Source organism: Desmodus rotundus, chromosome 10, assembly GCF_022682495.2.
Source record: "Desmodus rotundus isolate HL8 chromosome 10, HLdesRot8A.1, whole genome shotgun sequence".
Taxonomy (NCBI): Eukaryota; Metazoa; Chordata; class Mammalia; order Chiroptera; family Phyllostomidae; genus Desmodus; species Desmodus rotundus.
In genome coordinates, this window is record NC_071396.1 from 55,643,131 (window position 1) to 55,660,932 (window position 17,802).

General features: G+C 41.5%; 1 protein-coding gene across 5 annotated transcripts in view; it reads right to left on the reverse strand.

Annotated features, from left to right (window-relative positions):
* PRELID2 (PRELI domain containing 2) overlaps nucleotides 1-17,802 on the reverse strand; it is a 336,985-nt gene that overhangs the window by 194,337 nt on the left and 124,846 nt on the right. The gene's annotated exons all lie outside the window — the stretch shown is intronic.

Consider the following 17,802-nt stretch of genomic DNA (forward strand, 5'->3'; position numbering starts at 1 on the left):
CAGTGAACGTGAATAATTCATACAATAAAGCACTCGACTCTGTGAGCCCAGTTAGTCTATGTTGTGCTCAGAGCACCAGTGGAACGTTTAGGTCCAACAGAGCAGTGAAATCAAGGTTGGTTCTTCCATTTCACAGAACCCAATTAAACATTAGACTCCTTACATAAACTCTTTGCTGTGTTAATAAAACAAGTGAAACAGAACAAGACAAATACTGTATGACTCATTTATAAGTGGAATCTAAAAAAGCTGCACTCATATTAATAGGGTGGAATGGTGGTTACCAGGTTCAGAGGCGGCTGGGCAGGGGGTTAGGGGTGAAAACAGAGAGATGTTAATCACAATACAAACTTCCAGTTAAAGATGAATAAATTCTAGGGATTCAATGCACAGCATAGTGATAACAGTTAATAATACTTTATTCTAAACTTGGAAGTTGCTAAGAGAATAGGTGTTAAATGTTCTCACCACACAAAAGAAATGATAATCACGTGATGTGATGCAGGTGTTAGCTAACACTATGGTAGTAATCATTTCGCAATATGTAAGTAAACTGAGTCAACACATTGTACACCTTAACCTTACACGATGCAATATGTCAACTGTATCTCAATAAAGCTTGTGGGAAGAAAACCTTTCCTGTTAATTAACTCACTTCCTTCTATTCTATTACAACTTGATATTACTCTGCCATTTAGTTTTGACAACAAAAGGCAGTTACAAACTGCAGAATTCTGCATGTCTTCTCTCTCATATGAGCTTTGTGACACAAGAAAAGCATAGAAGAATGTTTTCCAATGTCTGTGGAAGAGGCTGTGACATATAAACATACACCAGCATCTCATACCTGCACAGACATTACTAATCAATCAGGGTGTTCTTTCCCACTAAGAAACAGGCAGGGTTTCATAATCCTCATCACCGATCTCCAGAAGTTACACTACTCAGTCACAGTTGGTATGCGTGTGAAATGTAACCTATCCTCCAGACTGGACCTAAGGAAATGTTCTATAAGAGACCAGAAATAAATGTATCATAAAGAGAAATTCAAATGTAAACCTTATGGTGGCAGCTCCCATGAGGACTAGTCTTAGAATGTTATTGCAATCGAAGAACTACAGTCCAGAAACTAATAATAGTTTTTAAATATCCAATAACTCCAGTTCTTTACTAGTATTCTCAAATCCATAAGTTAGGGATATTGAACTCGGGAATAATTTATTTTAAATTTTCACTTTCCTTCCCCCTCCCCTTCTTTCATAGACAACTTCTTCCATGGCTCACATGTCAAACTCTTCCAAATATTTGTCATTCAGCCCTAGAAAAGGCCCATCTCACCCTTCTTGTCCTCCCAATTTCCTCCACTTTTGTATCACCAAAATGCAAAAATCCAGTCTAGAATGACACATAAGGGGTAAGTACTGAAAAGGGAAAAACCATTATCATCTTTAACAGCAAGGGGGAGAAAGATTGGGAATTCTTCCACTTTAGAAACTTCTGGACAGATCCAGCCTAAGATTTTAGGCCATTACATCACCCTTTCTCTACTTCAAGAATCAACATTTCCCATTACCAATGCTGGAGTTCACAAAAAGGGTTCCAACAAGTCAAATCTAAAAGCAGCTTTGGCATAGGAATGGCATTTTGAAGCTAATGTTCAGAATTCCCCACAGAGCCTGTGAAAAAAAAAAACAACCACTCCAAATGATGAGAGCTTATTTCCACCTTTTATAGCTACTTCTTTCTCCCTCTCATTTCTTCTCCGTGTAATAAAAAATGTGGAAGGAGAGGAGGACAGGGACTGCCTGAGAGAGTCTGCCTGATTTTATTCATTAAAGGCACCAAAAATTGGAAACAAGTAAAAATTGCAGCGTTTACTTCATCTCAAAACAGAAGGGCTCTGAGAAATAAAAGAGCCAATAAAAACAAGAAAATGGATCTGACAGAAAATACAACCCACATCCATAGCATCCCTACCTTCAAAGGAGTCTTGATCTTTCCAGTGATGTGCAGGGTTTTCCTTCCAGCTTTGTGCCATAAAAAATTTCATACTGACATCCAATTTTACTTGAATTCTAAAGCTTTTCCAGAATACGTACCCAACACAGCTTTGAACCCTGGGATAACACATCCTCACTGGGGTCCCTTCTCTAGTTCTGGGCACCGAGTGCCCAGGTTCTGATTCTATGACAGATGAGTAAGGCAGAAGTCTGGGTAAACAGGGCACCAGGAAAGTTCACACAAGGTCAGAAGAGAGTCTTCAGAGGCGAGAGAAACATTTGAGACAGGAAGACAACGTGCAGAGATTCTGAAGTCCACCAGACCTACTTGGAAGGAGATGTGTATTTGAATCAGCAACATGCCCAGCAGACCTCTCCACACCCCAGGTTGTAGGCACCCAACAAAAAACTCTGATGGCTACACTCCAGCACTTCAAGGGATAACTCCAGGCTCCCCTTTATCTTCTATCCGGAACCAGCTTGCTGTTTTGATATCTTATGCTTCCATTCTATTATCTCATATGTGTGTTATGAATTTGCTCCATGAGATCAGGTCATAATTTTACTCCACGACACTGAATATTTTTTTTAAAGTCACATATTTTACATCTCTTTATCAGATGGCTATGTTGGTAATGGGAAATTCAATTTTGGTCAAGCTGAAGGAAGCCCCTTCCCTTTCGCATATGCTGGCATGGGAATTTCAGAATATTTGGGAAACGGCTCTTCAGTCCACTTGAGTTCCCAATGACAGTCCATTAGACACACTGGCAGTGTCCCTTGAAAGTGCAGACGGCACTGCAGCTTTCCCATGAAACCTGAGCACAGGAAGTCTGCTGAGATGGGTCCCAGGCTCCTAGGGTCCAGACTCATGGATGATCTAAAAACTGCCACCTGCTCAGTTTCCTCCAAAGTAATAAAAGACAGTGGCTATTGTTCCCATAGTGGAAATTATCTATCCATTTACAAAGCACTCAAGAGTGTCAAAAATTCCTTGTTAAAAAGGAAAAAATGTTACTAAAAACATGTATGGAGACAATGTTAAAGAAAATGAATCAAAATATTAATAGTTGGGTGAGGGATTACGGGCAAGTTCTTTGTCCTGTTCTTGTAACTTTTCTCTGGTTTTGAAATTATTTTAAAATAAAGAAGATTATTCAAAAATCTTTTTAAAAAACCAGATCACTAAAATGATCCCCTTCACATGTCAAAATCGGGTCTCACCCCCCAGCCTACACACTTCTCCAGGCTCTGTGGGAGGAAGGGTCAGGAAGAGGAATGAGGAAAGATACTGCTGTTTGAATAGCCAACCAAAATGGAAACAGATAAAGAAAGAACATCAAGAAAGGAGATTAAGCTCCAAGATTGCATCATGAGTATTAATTGAGGGAAATGGCATTACTCCAGCATCAAATTATATCAGCTACTATGGGAGAAGGATGGGAAGATTGCTAGCTGATTTCAATACTGCTTCTAGTAAGGGGACATTAGACAACACCCAAGAGAGAAGACCTTAAGTGTATTACATTAAGGTGTTAATTTAAGCATAGCCATTAGACCAAAATTCCAGACCTTCCTAAATACCAAAAGATAAATCAAAAAAAGGAGATAAGGCAAGCAAATAAAATAGGCCCATAGTGAAATACTATTTCTGTACACACACATCACATCACATAAAAACAATGTGACAAAACTGAGGTCGTCTCTCAAGTACATTGATAAAAGTAAATGGGCTTAATACACCTATAATATTTTCAGACTGGCTAACAAAGCACAATTCAACACAACCAAGAGACACACCCAAATCAAAGAGATTAGGAAAAGTTGAAAGTAAAATAATGGACATATAAGCAAAATCCTATTTGGAGACACAACAGAGGGAAAAGCCCATTTATAAGAGTAATAATAATTTCATATTGTTATTTTCATAGTAATAACACTGCATCAAAATCCACATGAGAAAAACTGTAAAACAGTTTTGAATGACACACAAGTAGACTTAAACAAATAAAAATATTTTTCATATTGTTGGCTAAGAAGAACCAACATCATAAAGTTTTCAATCTTCCCAAAGTTAACTTTTATACTTAATGAGCTCAAATTAAATGCCTTCAGGTTCTTATTTTCCTAGAGATAAAATTGATTATAAAACCCACTTGGGAAAACTATGAAAAATAGGTGAAATAAGAGAAATTAATTTGATATAAAGACATTTTTGAATCAATAAAAATTTTTAAATGTCTTATTGGTGCAAGAATAGACAGAAAGACAAATGGAACAAACAAGCCAGAGCTAGCCTAACCACATATGGAAATTTAGCATTTAATGATTTAATTTATATAATTGAAATTTTTCATTAATTCAAAGTCAGCGTCTCAAATGAGCTGGGAAAGGATGGATGTCTTAATAAGAGGTATTGGAATAACTGGTGAGTCAAACAGAAAAGATAAAATTGGATCCATTCCTCACTCTATACCTCAAAATAAATTCACAATGGGTCTAACATTTAACATAAGAATAATACTATAAAGAAATAAAAGAAAGCATTAACGCATTCCTCTAAACTTGGAAATAGGAAACATTTTCCTATAACTCAAAATCCAGAATCAATAAGGGGAAAGTTTGATGAACTAGACTCAGTAGACTGAGGTCCAGAGAGCCTTTCTCAAATACAGAGGACTGCTGATCTACTGAGACTTTTCACATCACTGGAAGGGTTAGAGGCCTCTAGAATAAAACTGAAATTGAATTCTCCCCTAGGGAAAGGGCAGAGATCAGAAAAGGTGATACCAAGCACAGCAATAAAGAAACATGACTTTTCTTGCATTTGAGAATTATGCATGAAAATCTATACCGACCTCAATAATGAATAACTACAATTAAACAAACAAACAAAAATAGGTTACTCTGTGCTTGGTGCTTTCTATGTGTAAGTTCTAATCCTTACAATCATCCCATCAGGAAAACATTATTACTCCTCCTCTCCCCACACCCCTAGTTTGTACCTGGGGACATTGAGACTCAGGTTAAGCTTTCCTAGTATCTTAGCTAATAATCTCACTTCACTAGAAGCAGTAAGTACAGTGCTAGGCATCTTGTCAGTACTAGCATATTTATTCAATTAAATGGAGTGTTGAAGAATCTCTGACTCACAGAGATTTGACCTGATCATTAGTTGGTCTAGTTTACTATGGGTCACTTAAGTGACTTACATATTTAGCATATACGATTTAGGAATCTACCATGTACGAGACACTACAGTCAATCTTAGTCAAGGACAGTAAAATAAGACAGATACTGTCCTCACCAAGCAACAGCCTATCGGAAGAGGAAGAAAAACAAGCAAGTACAAGGAAGTAAAATAGACTAGAATTGCAAAGCACCTCTTTGGAAATTTGGGGGAGGAAAAGATCACTTCTGCTTTGGGACACCAAAGGGAACCCCCCACAGAAGAGGCATGTGACAAGGAGGTAGTTTTAGGTTCCCAATGCCAGTGCAAACCACCCAAATCTTATTTATGCCTTGATGAGGATGCATAAACAATTAATCTTGTGTATTTGAATATCATTAACTGGCCTAATTAATTCCAAACAACTGAACCTTCTTTTCTCTCAGCAGCAGATTTTTCCCTGAATTATATGGATAGCTGCATTAATTCTAGTCTTTACACAGCCCAAGTGAGCTTCACTTGTTCTGAAAAAATAGGAGTACTTAACTTCCACAGACTTTGGGCTTGTATGGATAGTTAGCATGCTGCACTAACCCTCAAAAAAACATAAATTATGTCAGATTGCTTATGTACAAATATGCAATTAATTGCCTACATGACTGCCTATCCCTTGACTTCTCCTTTTTCTGCAAAATGTACCCCACCCACTGGTGCTGGGACAGGATGGGGGCTTAAAGTCACGTCCTGATTACATGACCCCCATCACAACAGGTGGTTGGGCCCAGCCTTGAATATTTAGGTATATCTCTTGCAACAACAGAATTGGGGCACAGTTTGAGTTTCTTGTAGCTCAAATTGACAAGATGGACATTTGGGAGCTAGGGATGCCTTATTCTGGCATGAACTTATGAAAAGAGACAACTGAGTGTGGGGGGGGAGGGAATAAACAGATAAAAAGAAACAGAAGCACAAGTCTATGTAAGCTAAGAGAGAGAGAATTACCAGTTACCAAGAGGGTAACTGCCTTGGTTCCCAGTGATTATTCTGGTCCCTTGCTCTAGTGACTGAGATTCTTATAATAAACTCTCTTGTATTTGCTTAAGCTAGTTGGAGTGCTTCTGATATTCACCTGGAGCCAGAAGGGGAAAAAATACTCAGTCTAACACAGACTGAGTATGGGAGAAATCACAATGTTCCACTGGGTGAAGCAAACCAAAGCAATCCCACAGGAAGGCAACCATTCACAAGCTGCCATGTTCCATCACTGGGCAACAGGCCCCTTGTGCTTTTGTGGGGGACTGTGACAGCCTGTGCCCCAGCTAGGGCCTCGAAGGCACTGTGCCATTCACACCCTCATGGCCACAGCAATTTGACAGCAGAGGCTAATGAATCCCACAGTTGGGGTTGGGATGCGTTTGCCTGCTTCAGCAATGGAGAAAGCCCAGCGGGCTTCTTCACTCAGGTACTGGAGCAAGTACACAGGAGGATGCTGGTTTTCCAGGTCAAAAATCAGTTACTGAAAAATTCTGTCCCAGGGGCCACTTTCAAAAATACAATGTGCACAGTAGGCAGGAAATGGAGCTATGAGCAAAAACCTCTGAACATGAGTCTTCCTCTGAGGATAAATCTTATCTCCACTGAGATCAAACTTCCCTCCCTTTCATTTACTTCTGCTTCCATGACACAGTCCTCTGTCTTGTCTCTGTTCCAAACCTTTCTGTCTATCTCCTATGGTTGTTTGTCTTCTCTCTCCTAACAGAAGTTAAACACTCTGAAGGCAGGATCCCAGGAAGTTCACTTCTACACTCGCCAAAGTGCATAGCATGGAAATATGTTGATGGTAAGTAAACGGAAGCATGTTGATGGTTAAGAACACAGCTTCTGCCACTTACTACCTATGTGATCTTGGAAAATTTCCTTAACGTCTCCAAGCCTTATTTACCTCACTTATAAAAGAATGAGAATATTCCCTTGTTCTCTGGCTTATAGTTAAGTGAAGATTAAGACACTTAAGTCAGAGAACCAAGATGGCGGTGTAGGCAGACACACTGCACCTCCTCACACAACCAGAACTGACAGAAAATCAAACAGCAAGGAAGTCCGACACCAAGGAAATAAAAAATAAACATTCATCCAGACTGGTAGGAGGAGCGGAGATGGGCATCGGGGTGGAGAGGACTCGCGTGGCTGTGGCAGGACCGAGACTGGCGGAGTGTGGGACGAACGGCGCAGGCAGTCCCTGCAACCCCACATTGGCGCACAGATAAACTGGATGAACGCGGGGAGCAAAGCAGACCACGTAACCCAGGGCTCCAGCACGGGGAAATAAAACCTCAAACCTCTGATTGAAAATGCCATGGGGGTTGGGGCAGCTGCAGGAGAAACTCCCAGCCTCACAAGAGAGGTCGTTGGAGAGACCCACAGGGGCCTAGAGTGTGCACAAGCCCACCCACTCGGGAGCCAGCACCAGAGGGGCCCAGTTTCATTGTGGGTAGCGGAGGGAGTGGTGAAGTCCGGTGGAGCGGGCGCCATTGCTCCCTCTCAGCCCCTCCCCTACATACAGCATCACAGCGCAGCGACCAGCGTTACCCCACCCCGGGGAACACCTAAGGCTCTGCCCCTTTAAGTAACAGACACGCCAAGAGAAAAAAAAAAAAAAAAAGGCCCAAATGACAGAACACTTCAAAGCTCCAGAAAAAATACAACTAAGTGAGGAAGAGATAGCCAACCTATTGATTGCACAGTTCAAAACACTGGTTATTAAGACGCTCACAGAATTGGTTGAATTTGTTTGAAAACTAGATGAAAAAAATGAAGCCTATGCTAAGAGAAACAAAGAAAAATGTACAGGGAACCAATAGTGATGCGAAGGAAACTGGGACTCAAATCAATGGTGTGGACCAGAAGGAAGAAAGAAACATCCAACCAGAAAAGAATGAAGAAACAAGAATTCAAAAAAATGAGGAGAGGCTTAGGAACCTCCAGGACATCTTGAAATGTTCCAACATCTGAATTATAGGGGTGCCAGAAGGAGAAGAGGAAGAACAATAAATTGAAAACTTCTTTGAACAAATAATGAAGGAGAACTTCCCTAATCTGGCAAAGGAAATAGACTTCCAGGAAGTCCAGGAAGCTCAGAGAGTCCCAAAGAAGCTGGACCCAAGGAGGAACACACCAAGGCACATCATCATTACATTACCTAAGATTAAAGAGAAGGAGAGAATCTTAGAAGCAGCATGAGAAAAGAACACAGTTACCTACAAAGGACTTCCCATAAAACTGTCCGCTGATTTCTCAAAAGAGACCTTACAGGCAAGAAGGGGCTGGAAAAAAGTATTCCAAGTCATGAAAGGCAAGGACCTACATCCAAGATTGCTCTATCCAGCAAAGCTATCATTTAAAATGGAAGGGCAGATAAAGTGCTTCTCAGATAAGGTCAAGTTCAAGGAGTTCATCATCACCAAGCCCTTATTATATGAAATGTTAAAGGGGCTTATCTAAGAAAAAGAAGATAAAAAATATGAACAGTAAAAATGACAGCAAACTCACAGTTAATAACAACCACACTTAAAACAAAAACCAAAGCAAACTAAGCCAACAACTAGAACAGGAACAGAACCACAGAAATGGAGATCACATGGAGGGTTATCAAGAGGGGAGTGGGAGGGGGAGAGAGGGGGGAAAGGTACAGAGAGTAAGTAGCATAAATGATAGGTGGAAAATAGACAGGGGGAGAGTAACAATAGTATAGGAAATGTAGAAGCCAAAGAACTTATAAGTATGACCCGTGGACATGAACTAAAGGGAGTTAATGTGGGAGGGAGGGGGTGGGCAGGATGGAGTTGAGTGAGGGCGGGAAATGGGACAACTGTAATAGCATAATCAATAAATCTATTTTTTAAAAAATTTTTAAAAGACACTTAAGTCACGTAAAGTGCCTTTCACGAGAGAAGCATACTACAGATGGTAGCTGTTATTAGTACGTGCTGGCCTGAGCAGTGACAGAACGCAATTGCGCCCCTTTTTCTCCTACACATTCTGTCATTGTCATACACAGTTTCTATTTCAACCGCAGAAGAGCCTCACAGCCACCATGCATCCACTCCACCAGTAGAGGGAGCTAGACTAGATAAAAAGCAACTAAACTAGCTAACTATAAATTCATGTAAATAACTACCCAGTTTTTAAAGGTGCAAAAATTATACCTGCTCGTGCCAAATTAGTCACAGCTTCCAAGTGCCTGATGCTTCATTCATCACCAAGTCTCAGAAAGATGCTGACTGAAGGTTTTCAAAAACTTCAAGACTCTTGCAATAATTGCATATTCATTAGGCAAATTAGTTCTAGATTATTTTTAAAACCATAACTTGAAAAAAAAAGACTAACAAAGAATTCAATAGAATTATGCAGGAGTGGTATTTAGAATATTAAAATGTAGAATATTAGTCATTCTTTCTGAAATCATGAAATGGTAAAATTGGGGTAGGGAGAAGGAAAACTAAAACATAAAAAGGCAGAGAAACATAATCTGCCTCTATGAAATTCAGCCCTTGGGAAGTATATAGAATTTTCTGTCAGTTTGGGTTGGGGGAAAATGTACACAATGTTTCCACCTCTGACTGGGAACATCAGTGGGAAAATAATAACCACTCTCCCTATAATGTTACACTGGCTGAAGCAGGTGATTAACAAACACAGTGTGGCCATGAGAACAAGTGCCTGCTGGGATCTTGTTCACCGAGGAGCCACAATCTGGTGTAACAGACCAGGCTCCATTTTTTTAATCTCCATTAGTCTCCAAAGAAGGAGCTGCCACTTCACCCAGATGTGTTAACAGGCTGGAGAGTCAGGGAAAGCAAAGAAAAGCCACCAATGGAGCATAAGGAGGTTCACAGCTTCCTGCCTTGAAGTGCAGTACAAAATGGAAGCCTTGTCCTGGCACACGGGCCCAGCGGGACACTTCACGATGGAAGTGGGCAGGAGCACAAACACTGTGCTCACCGTGTGGGAAGGTTAAGAGACAGGAGCCACTCCTGAGGCTGCATGTGGACAATATTAAGGTATACATTAACGAGTCCAGCAGTGGTTCCTGTTACTTGCCAATGCCCACAGAGGCTGGTCACTTCACCACATGCAAAGGGCTGGCTGCCTTTCTCCTGGCAGAAAATCAAGGGGCCTGTTCCAAAACCAACCCCATCTTCCATGATTATAACCATAGTGCTTCATTATAGGACTTGTGGAGGAGGTGGAAATTGAAAAAACGATTCCAGGATGTGTCATTACAAACTGTAGGTCATACTCCAAAGGAAAGAAACGGAGGCCACAGAGAAAACTAAGGGGCATTATTTGCAGTGGGAGAAGGGGAACAGGTGGAGAAGACCGGCATTTCTATAGCATAGTAGTTAAGAGCCCAGGCACTGGTGTCTGAAAGATTTAGATTGAGCCCAATCCCATCCCCTTCTATCTCTAGAATCAGAGTCTGATTCTAGGGAAGCCATTTCCCTCTGCAAGGTTCAGTTCCCTCATTTGCAAAATGGGAGTAGGAATAGCCATAGTACTCTGAAGATGTAATGATGTAACTAGTTACCTCTAGAATTCAGTTACCACTTATAATTACTGTATAATCAGGCATTGTAGTCCAAACTATATTACACTGGGGTGTTAGTTTACTAGGGCCGTCGTACAGTTACCACAGACCAAGTGGCTTAAACAATAGCAATTTATTTTCTCACAGCTCTAGAGCCTAGAAGTCCAAGATCAAAGTGTTGGCAGGGTTGGTTTCCCCTGAGGCTTCTCTCCTTGGCTTACAGGTGACCACCTTCTCTGTGTCCTCACATGGTCTCTCCTCTGTGTGTGCCTGCAGCCCTGGTGTCTCTCTGTCCCCAAATTTCCTCTTCTTAGGACACCAGTCGAATTGGATCAGAGCCCACCCTAGCGCACTTAATCACCTCTTTAAAGTTCCTATCTCCAAGCAAAGTCACACTTTGAGGTAGTGGGGGTTAATGCTTCAATACAGGGGTGGGCAAAAGTAGGTTAATAATAATAAATAATACAATAATTAATAAATAACAACACAAGAAATTAACTCTGTGCTTCACATACTCACAACTGTAAACCTACTTTTGCCCATCCCTGTATATTAATTTGGGGGGCATACAATTCAGCCCGTAACAACTAGTATAGCAAGGAAGCTGGCCAGTCAGAAAAGAGGCTGCTTAACCACTGGCCAGAATAGATGCTGGTTGTGTAGAACCAGCAGAGTGAATGATGCAAGTGGTTATTGTTACTATTGTGATTATTATTATTGATTGAGTTTTATTAACACTGCCTTTACTTCAGGTCCTCAGAAAAATGCCAAGTTTTTAAGCAGAGTGAGTCAATATTTCTTAGAGGTGAGATTCTGGGAGGCAAAGCAGTCTTTAGCCAATGTGGACCTGTCCCTGAAATTAGAGAAATAACTAGAGCCTCTAAAAGCTGCCGTGTGAGAAGAAGCAGAAAAAGAACTATAGGAGTGGGTGGGGGAGGATAAGGGAGAGCCCTTGGTTGAGTGAGATTCGAAAGCAAATGTTATGAAGAAGAGTGGTTCAGGGGAAAGAGGAATCCCCATGAGAAGAGCTGAGGCCACCCCTTGGAGGAGGCCTTGTGGGCCAGTCTCTGGCTTTGGTTCTAGTGCAGGGGTTGACCAGTCAGAACTGACATGTGACCAAGAGGGCCTCTTTGGCATACCTCCCTCATATCACCCTGCTAGAGTCCTCCTTTTCCTCTTTACCCAAATGACTGCTTTTGCTATCGCACTGTGTTGTGTCAAACTGAAGGTTATAGAAGAAAAGGGGATAAAAAATAACCCTATTAAAAACCTATCATCTTCTTCTACATCATCTCCTTCTTCCTCTTCTTCTCCTTGGCCAGCCCTTATTCCATGCTCGCCGTGTGCACATTATGTTTCTCATTTATGATGTCATTTAATCCTCATGACCTCAACAACTTTTACAGATGAGATTTAGTGACTTGTCAAAGGTCACACTAAAGAGTAAGTGTAGAGCTGGGACATGAACCCAGATCTGTCACACTTCACAGTCCTTACTCTTAATCCCCATGATAGCCTGTGACTGTACACCCAGGACAGAGCATGTCTGGAAGGTCAAAGCCTGGGGCCAGGTAGTGACCAGCACCAGCATTTAGAGTACAGACTGTAGCTGTGGTACTGTTGGCGAGGGCACAGACAGGTATCATGGGGTCTGAGGTTGATACCAAGATTTAAGGTCTTGGTATTAAAAAGAACTGTGGATGCAGGGGGACTTCAAAGTCCCAGACCAAGATTGGGGTACAAGGCAAGTATGAAGAAAGCTGAACTGTTCATCTTTGATTCCTCTTCCTCTCTTACTCTCTACATCCAATTCATCATGAAGTCTTATTGGTTCCCCCTCCAAAATGGTTCTGTCATCCTTTTGCCTCTCCTCATCCTAATCACCAGTTTTCTAGTCCAGGTCCCCAACTGATCTCTCTGCTTCCAGTTTGGCCACCCTAGTCCTTTTGTCTTACTGCAGCCAGAGTGCTCCTTCTGAAATGTAAACCTAATCCTACACTTCTCAACTTAAATGGCTTCAGTAGCTTCCCCAGGGCCTTCAGGATAGAGTTGGTAGCTTGAAAAAAGCTTCCACAGCTTTCCATGGTTTAACTCTTCCCAACCTCATCTCTCACTCTGCCCTGTTTCCACTCCTCCATCAGTGCCTCTACTATAAGACACCATGTTCTCTCTAGTATCCAGGTCTTTGCAAATGTTCTACCTGCAGTCTAAGCATGCTTTCTGTCCCAATGCCTCTGAGTCTCAGCGTGGAGACTTGAAGCTTTCTCTGAGATAGGTAGGTATTTGGAGGATAAACCTCATCACATTCAAGTTCCACTCCCCACCCAACCACCGTTTCTTTCTCCCCTCAACACTGACTACAAAGGCAACTCTAACCCTTCATGACGATCTCACGTCTGGTTCAGGAGTACTGTGAAATAGAGCTTCTGTACTTCTCTGGTCACTCTGGTTCCTGACATCTCCACTCTTGGAAAAGTCCTTTGTCCTTAGTTTTCCAAGCTAAATGAAAGTGGACAGCACGGAGATACATAACTTTGTAATAAACAAGCCACACTCTTCTCTTCTGCCTTTGTTTACCATTGGATAAAAGTATCTGTTACAGAACAAATTACACATTTGAACTACCCACTCTACCTCCCTCCCAAGTCTGGGTTTGTGCCTCCCTGTAGCATCCTGTGCTTAGCCTATGTAATGGCCTCATCAATGCCCCACATACAGAAGATCATAAATTCCCTGACTGAACTGTTCCTTTTTGAAATCCACTACCTACACAGTGCCTGGCTTTAATGGCATGTTCAATAAATAATACTGAATGAACAAACCACCCATCTATAAAACTTCCCACCAAGAAGTCACAAAATATATGAAATATTCCCCCTTATTATCCATCCCAACATGTGCTGCAGCAAGCAAAGCTAAATGGGGGGAGGGGCTTCCCCAGCCCCGCCCAGTGACATTCTCCTAATTCTACTTTTAGAAAAGAAGAAATGCTCGACTAAAGTGAGAAGGCTGTGAAAAAGCAGAATTCATGTAGGACCAGTACAGAGAATTTTTTTAGTAACATCTGGACAGGCTAAAAAATGTACTTGAGGTCCAGTTCATGAAATGAGAACGAGAACATCAGCTCAGAGCACCAATTACTTGCCCCTTTGTCACTCATTTCTTGGAGGAAATTTAGTGAGCTAACTCCTAGCATGCCAATATAATAAAATACCAAACATTTGGCTAAATTATAGATTAGCTGCAGCAATTGTTCAGCTTTCTAAAAGAATTTTCCCAATTAAAAAAAGAGACTTTTTTTTATTTTAGTGAATTTTGTTCAAATGTCCTAGGGTTTTGAAAAATACATCATAATAGAACTGAAATGGTCTTGTGGCATTTTACCCGCATTTGGTCTAATTTTCCTGTTTTTCCCACCTGCTCTATTAAAGCAGGACAAATTGTCACCTTGAGAGATAAAGACAAAAAAGTAATAAAATAAGTACAGATTTTTTTAACAAATTGACACTCAAACCTGGAGATGCTAAATGACAGCCAAGAAAATGGTTAGGTTTACCTGGGAGGAGGAGCTGTCTCTGGTGATTACCATCCCAGAGCTGCTGTTACTTAACAACCTGGCCTTGTTAACTGTTCTTCCAGGGGTGGAGCCACAGGGTGTTCTGACCTCCCAGTCCCCTGGTGGCTTTTAGAGGAAAGTATACAAGACATGGGGTCAGGCTTAGCTCTGCCATTTGCTGGCTACATGGCCTTAAAAAGCACATTGTCAGAAAACAATCAAAGCCAAATTGAGAGACGTTCCACAAAACAACTGGCCTGGACCCTTCAAAAATGTCAACAACATGGAAGTCAAGATAAGGCCAGGGAACTATTCTAAAGTAAAGAAGACTAAATAAACACAGCAGCTAAATGCAGTGCATGATCCTGGATTGGATACTAGATCAGAATAAAAATGATGCCATAAAGGACAATATTAATCAATGGACAAAATGGGCATTCTTTTGTTCATTGATGTGTTTCCTTTTCAGATTTTCTCCTCCCAGTAGAAAACCTCAAACATGTCTTTTGAATGGATGGATGCATGGATGGATGAATGAGTGGAATCAGCTCTACCAATCCAATTACTGTATTTTGCTGTGTATAATGCACACTGTTTTCCCCAAATTTTTGAGGGAAAAATAAAGATGCACTTTATTTATGGGTATAATGAGTACAAGCCATAAATATAATAATAGGTATAATAATCCTGTGTATAATTTGCACAAAAACACAGGTGTGCATTATACATGGCAAAATACAGTATTTTCCTAAACCACAAATATTTTCTAAACTCTGTGCTACTTTAAATCAATTATCTCATTTAGTTCTCTTCAAATAAATAAATAGAGTAGACACTACCAGTCCTGTTTTATAGATTAATACTATAAGAACCTCATAAAGGTGCCTAACTCCATTGGGGATTAGGGGCAAATCCAAGATTTGAACCAAATTCTGACTCCAAGGTCTTTGTCCTTTCACTGCATGGCACAGTCTCAGGAAAGCAGGCATATTCACAGTCTTCCCCTTGGATCTGAGGCCTCTCATTAGCATCCTGAAATCATACTGGTAAGAACCTGACAAGGCTTCATTTTCTTCTGCTATTTCTCTTTGACACAATGCCTTCAGCTGCTGTGGTGATAGGAAAGCTTTTAACCCAGTGAATCCATCACTGATCTCTGTCCACCCCACCACTGAAGTGACATGTGGCGTCCTCAGAGACATCTCAGGGCTTTAAGGCCTCTTGTTTATTGTCCTTAAGACCCCGCTTTGCAATTTTTCACATTAGCTTGCCCTTTGGGTTGGAGATGAAACTCTCAGTAATCATTCAGGGCATGATTTGCATCAGCAGTAATGGAGGTTGGATTGTAGTCCTTGCTTCAAAAAAGTCAAAAGCAAGCATTGAAGTTTTCTAAGGAAGTTTTTGGCAAATACTTATTAAGCCACGTATTAAATTCAAGGTACTGCTTTCAGTCCAGTGGGAGAAATAAACAATTCAATTAATGCCATCGGAAGGAAAGGGGAAAAATCAATAATGAATTCCCAGGAGAAATGCCATCTCTGCTGACACCAGAAGGATGTGAGAGTTATCCAGATAGAAGGTGGAAGGTATCAGTGCCCCTAGCAGAAGAACGTGCATTCCATGGCCTGCAGGTGACAGAGCTGGGCACATGGAAGAACTTAAGGTACTTCTAGGTGCCAAATGCATAAAGTACAATCTTGGGATAGCAAGACATGCAGCTATAAAAATCAAACAGCAACCAAGGATTTAGACTTTATGCTAAGGGCAATGGAGAGCCAATATTAATTTGCCATCAGGATGATCTTCAGGCTTAGTTCAAATGATGGTGAGACAGGACTGGGACTGCTTCAGTCAGGGTCTCATCAGGAAACAAAAACTGCACCAATTATTTCATGAAGATAATTTCGTGTAAAGAATTGTTAGCCAGCAGTCAAAAATATGTAATAACTATGTATGGTGCCAGGCGGATACTAGAATTATCAGGAGTATTGCTTTATAAAGTATATGACTGTCTAACCACTATGCTGTGCACCTGAAATTAATATAGAATAATACTGAATGTCAACTGTACTTGAAAAATAAATAGATAAAATGAGAAATTTCAAAAGAAAAAGAAGTATTAGCCAGATGTTAGAAAACTGCAAAGACCTAAAAGAGACACTGAAGTACCATCCACATAGTAACTGCAGGAGGCAGCTGTCACTGCAAGGGCTGGAAAAGCAGTGAGATAGGATTGGGATTATTAAAATATATAAGCTTAGAGGAGAAGCACTGCAGAGCTCAGCCCAAATCTCTGAGGAGAGGATGCTGCCTGGCTGGCACTGATTTCTCAGGTTAGAGGCTCCAGCACAGCTGGGATTTAGATTTCCAAGGAGAGCCTGGATAGTTCATTCTGGTTTATTTTTCTAACACTCTTCGGAACCTACCTCAAGGAGGGCACTATAAGGCAGGTCGAGAGTGTTAGAAAAATAAACCAGAACCACCTGCTGCTTCTAGAAAGAAGTGTCACAGGCAAGGTGAAGAGGCACTGCTGGGTTCCATGAACACCTGGGTTCCTGCAGCTTCACAGCTTCTTGGTGTCCCTCACCCCATGGCAAGGCCCACCAAGGAGCCAGGTGAGAAATGTGGTTAGCAAAGTATCACAAAGCCGAGGAAGAAAGGTGGGCTTGCAGCTAAGAGACAACAGTTCAACAACCACCACATCAAAGGTCTTCAAAGGGCTTCTGTCTCCTTGTACACCTCTTTGACAGGCCTGGGGCTGAGGCCAAACTGGGAAGCAATGGGTTTAAGCTCAGGGAGAGAGGAGGGAGAGAGGAGCAAAAGGAAGAGATGAAGCACATCCTGGCAGGCTGAAAAATGAGGAAGGAGTCTGGCCATTGAGAGGATCATGGAAGCCCTACTTCTGCCCAGTGCAAAGGCTCCACCTAATCAGGGTCAGCCACAGAGTGCAACAGGCAGTTAGTTTATCCCTGGGCCCTCCCATCTCACTTTTAACCGCCATCGCGGCACCCCTCCTGAAACTCTACCCTTTCTAAACAAGTACTCCGTGGTAAAGCAGGAATACTTTGAGTTTCATCCATTTTACTTCCAGTTTCCCTCTGAGGATAACCCTCTTCATTCACCGTAGGGCGTATGGTGAAGTTCCAATTCCGTTTAGCCGGTGGAGCACGTGACACAGACCTGAGCCAATCAGAACACCACAGTCCCCCAGTGGCACCATGATTGGTTCAAAATGTCAGGTAATTCAATCAGACTCAGTGAGACTGGAAAAGAGACTCTGCTCTGCCATAAGAAGCTTAATCTGGAATCAAAGAACGTGGGAACTGCTGCAGGTACCTATCATCCACAGGTGGAGTGCTTGTTTGAATATGGGACTTCCAGACCAAAATGCAGAGCACAGAACCCAGATTCGGGTTCTGGTAACATCATTTGAGCCCTGAGCTGTACCTGAAGCCAAACCTACAATGAGGGCTTTTCAGTTGGATGAATT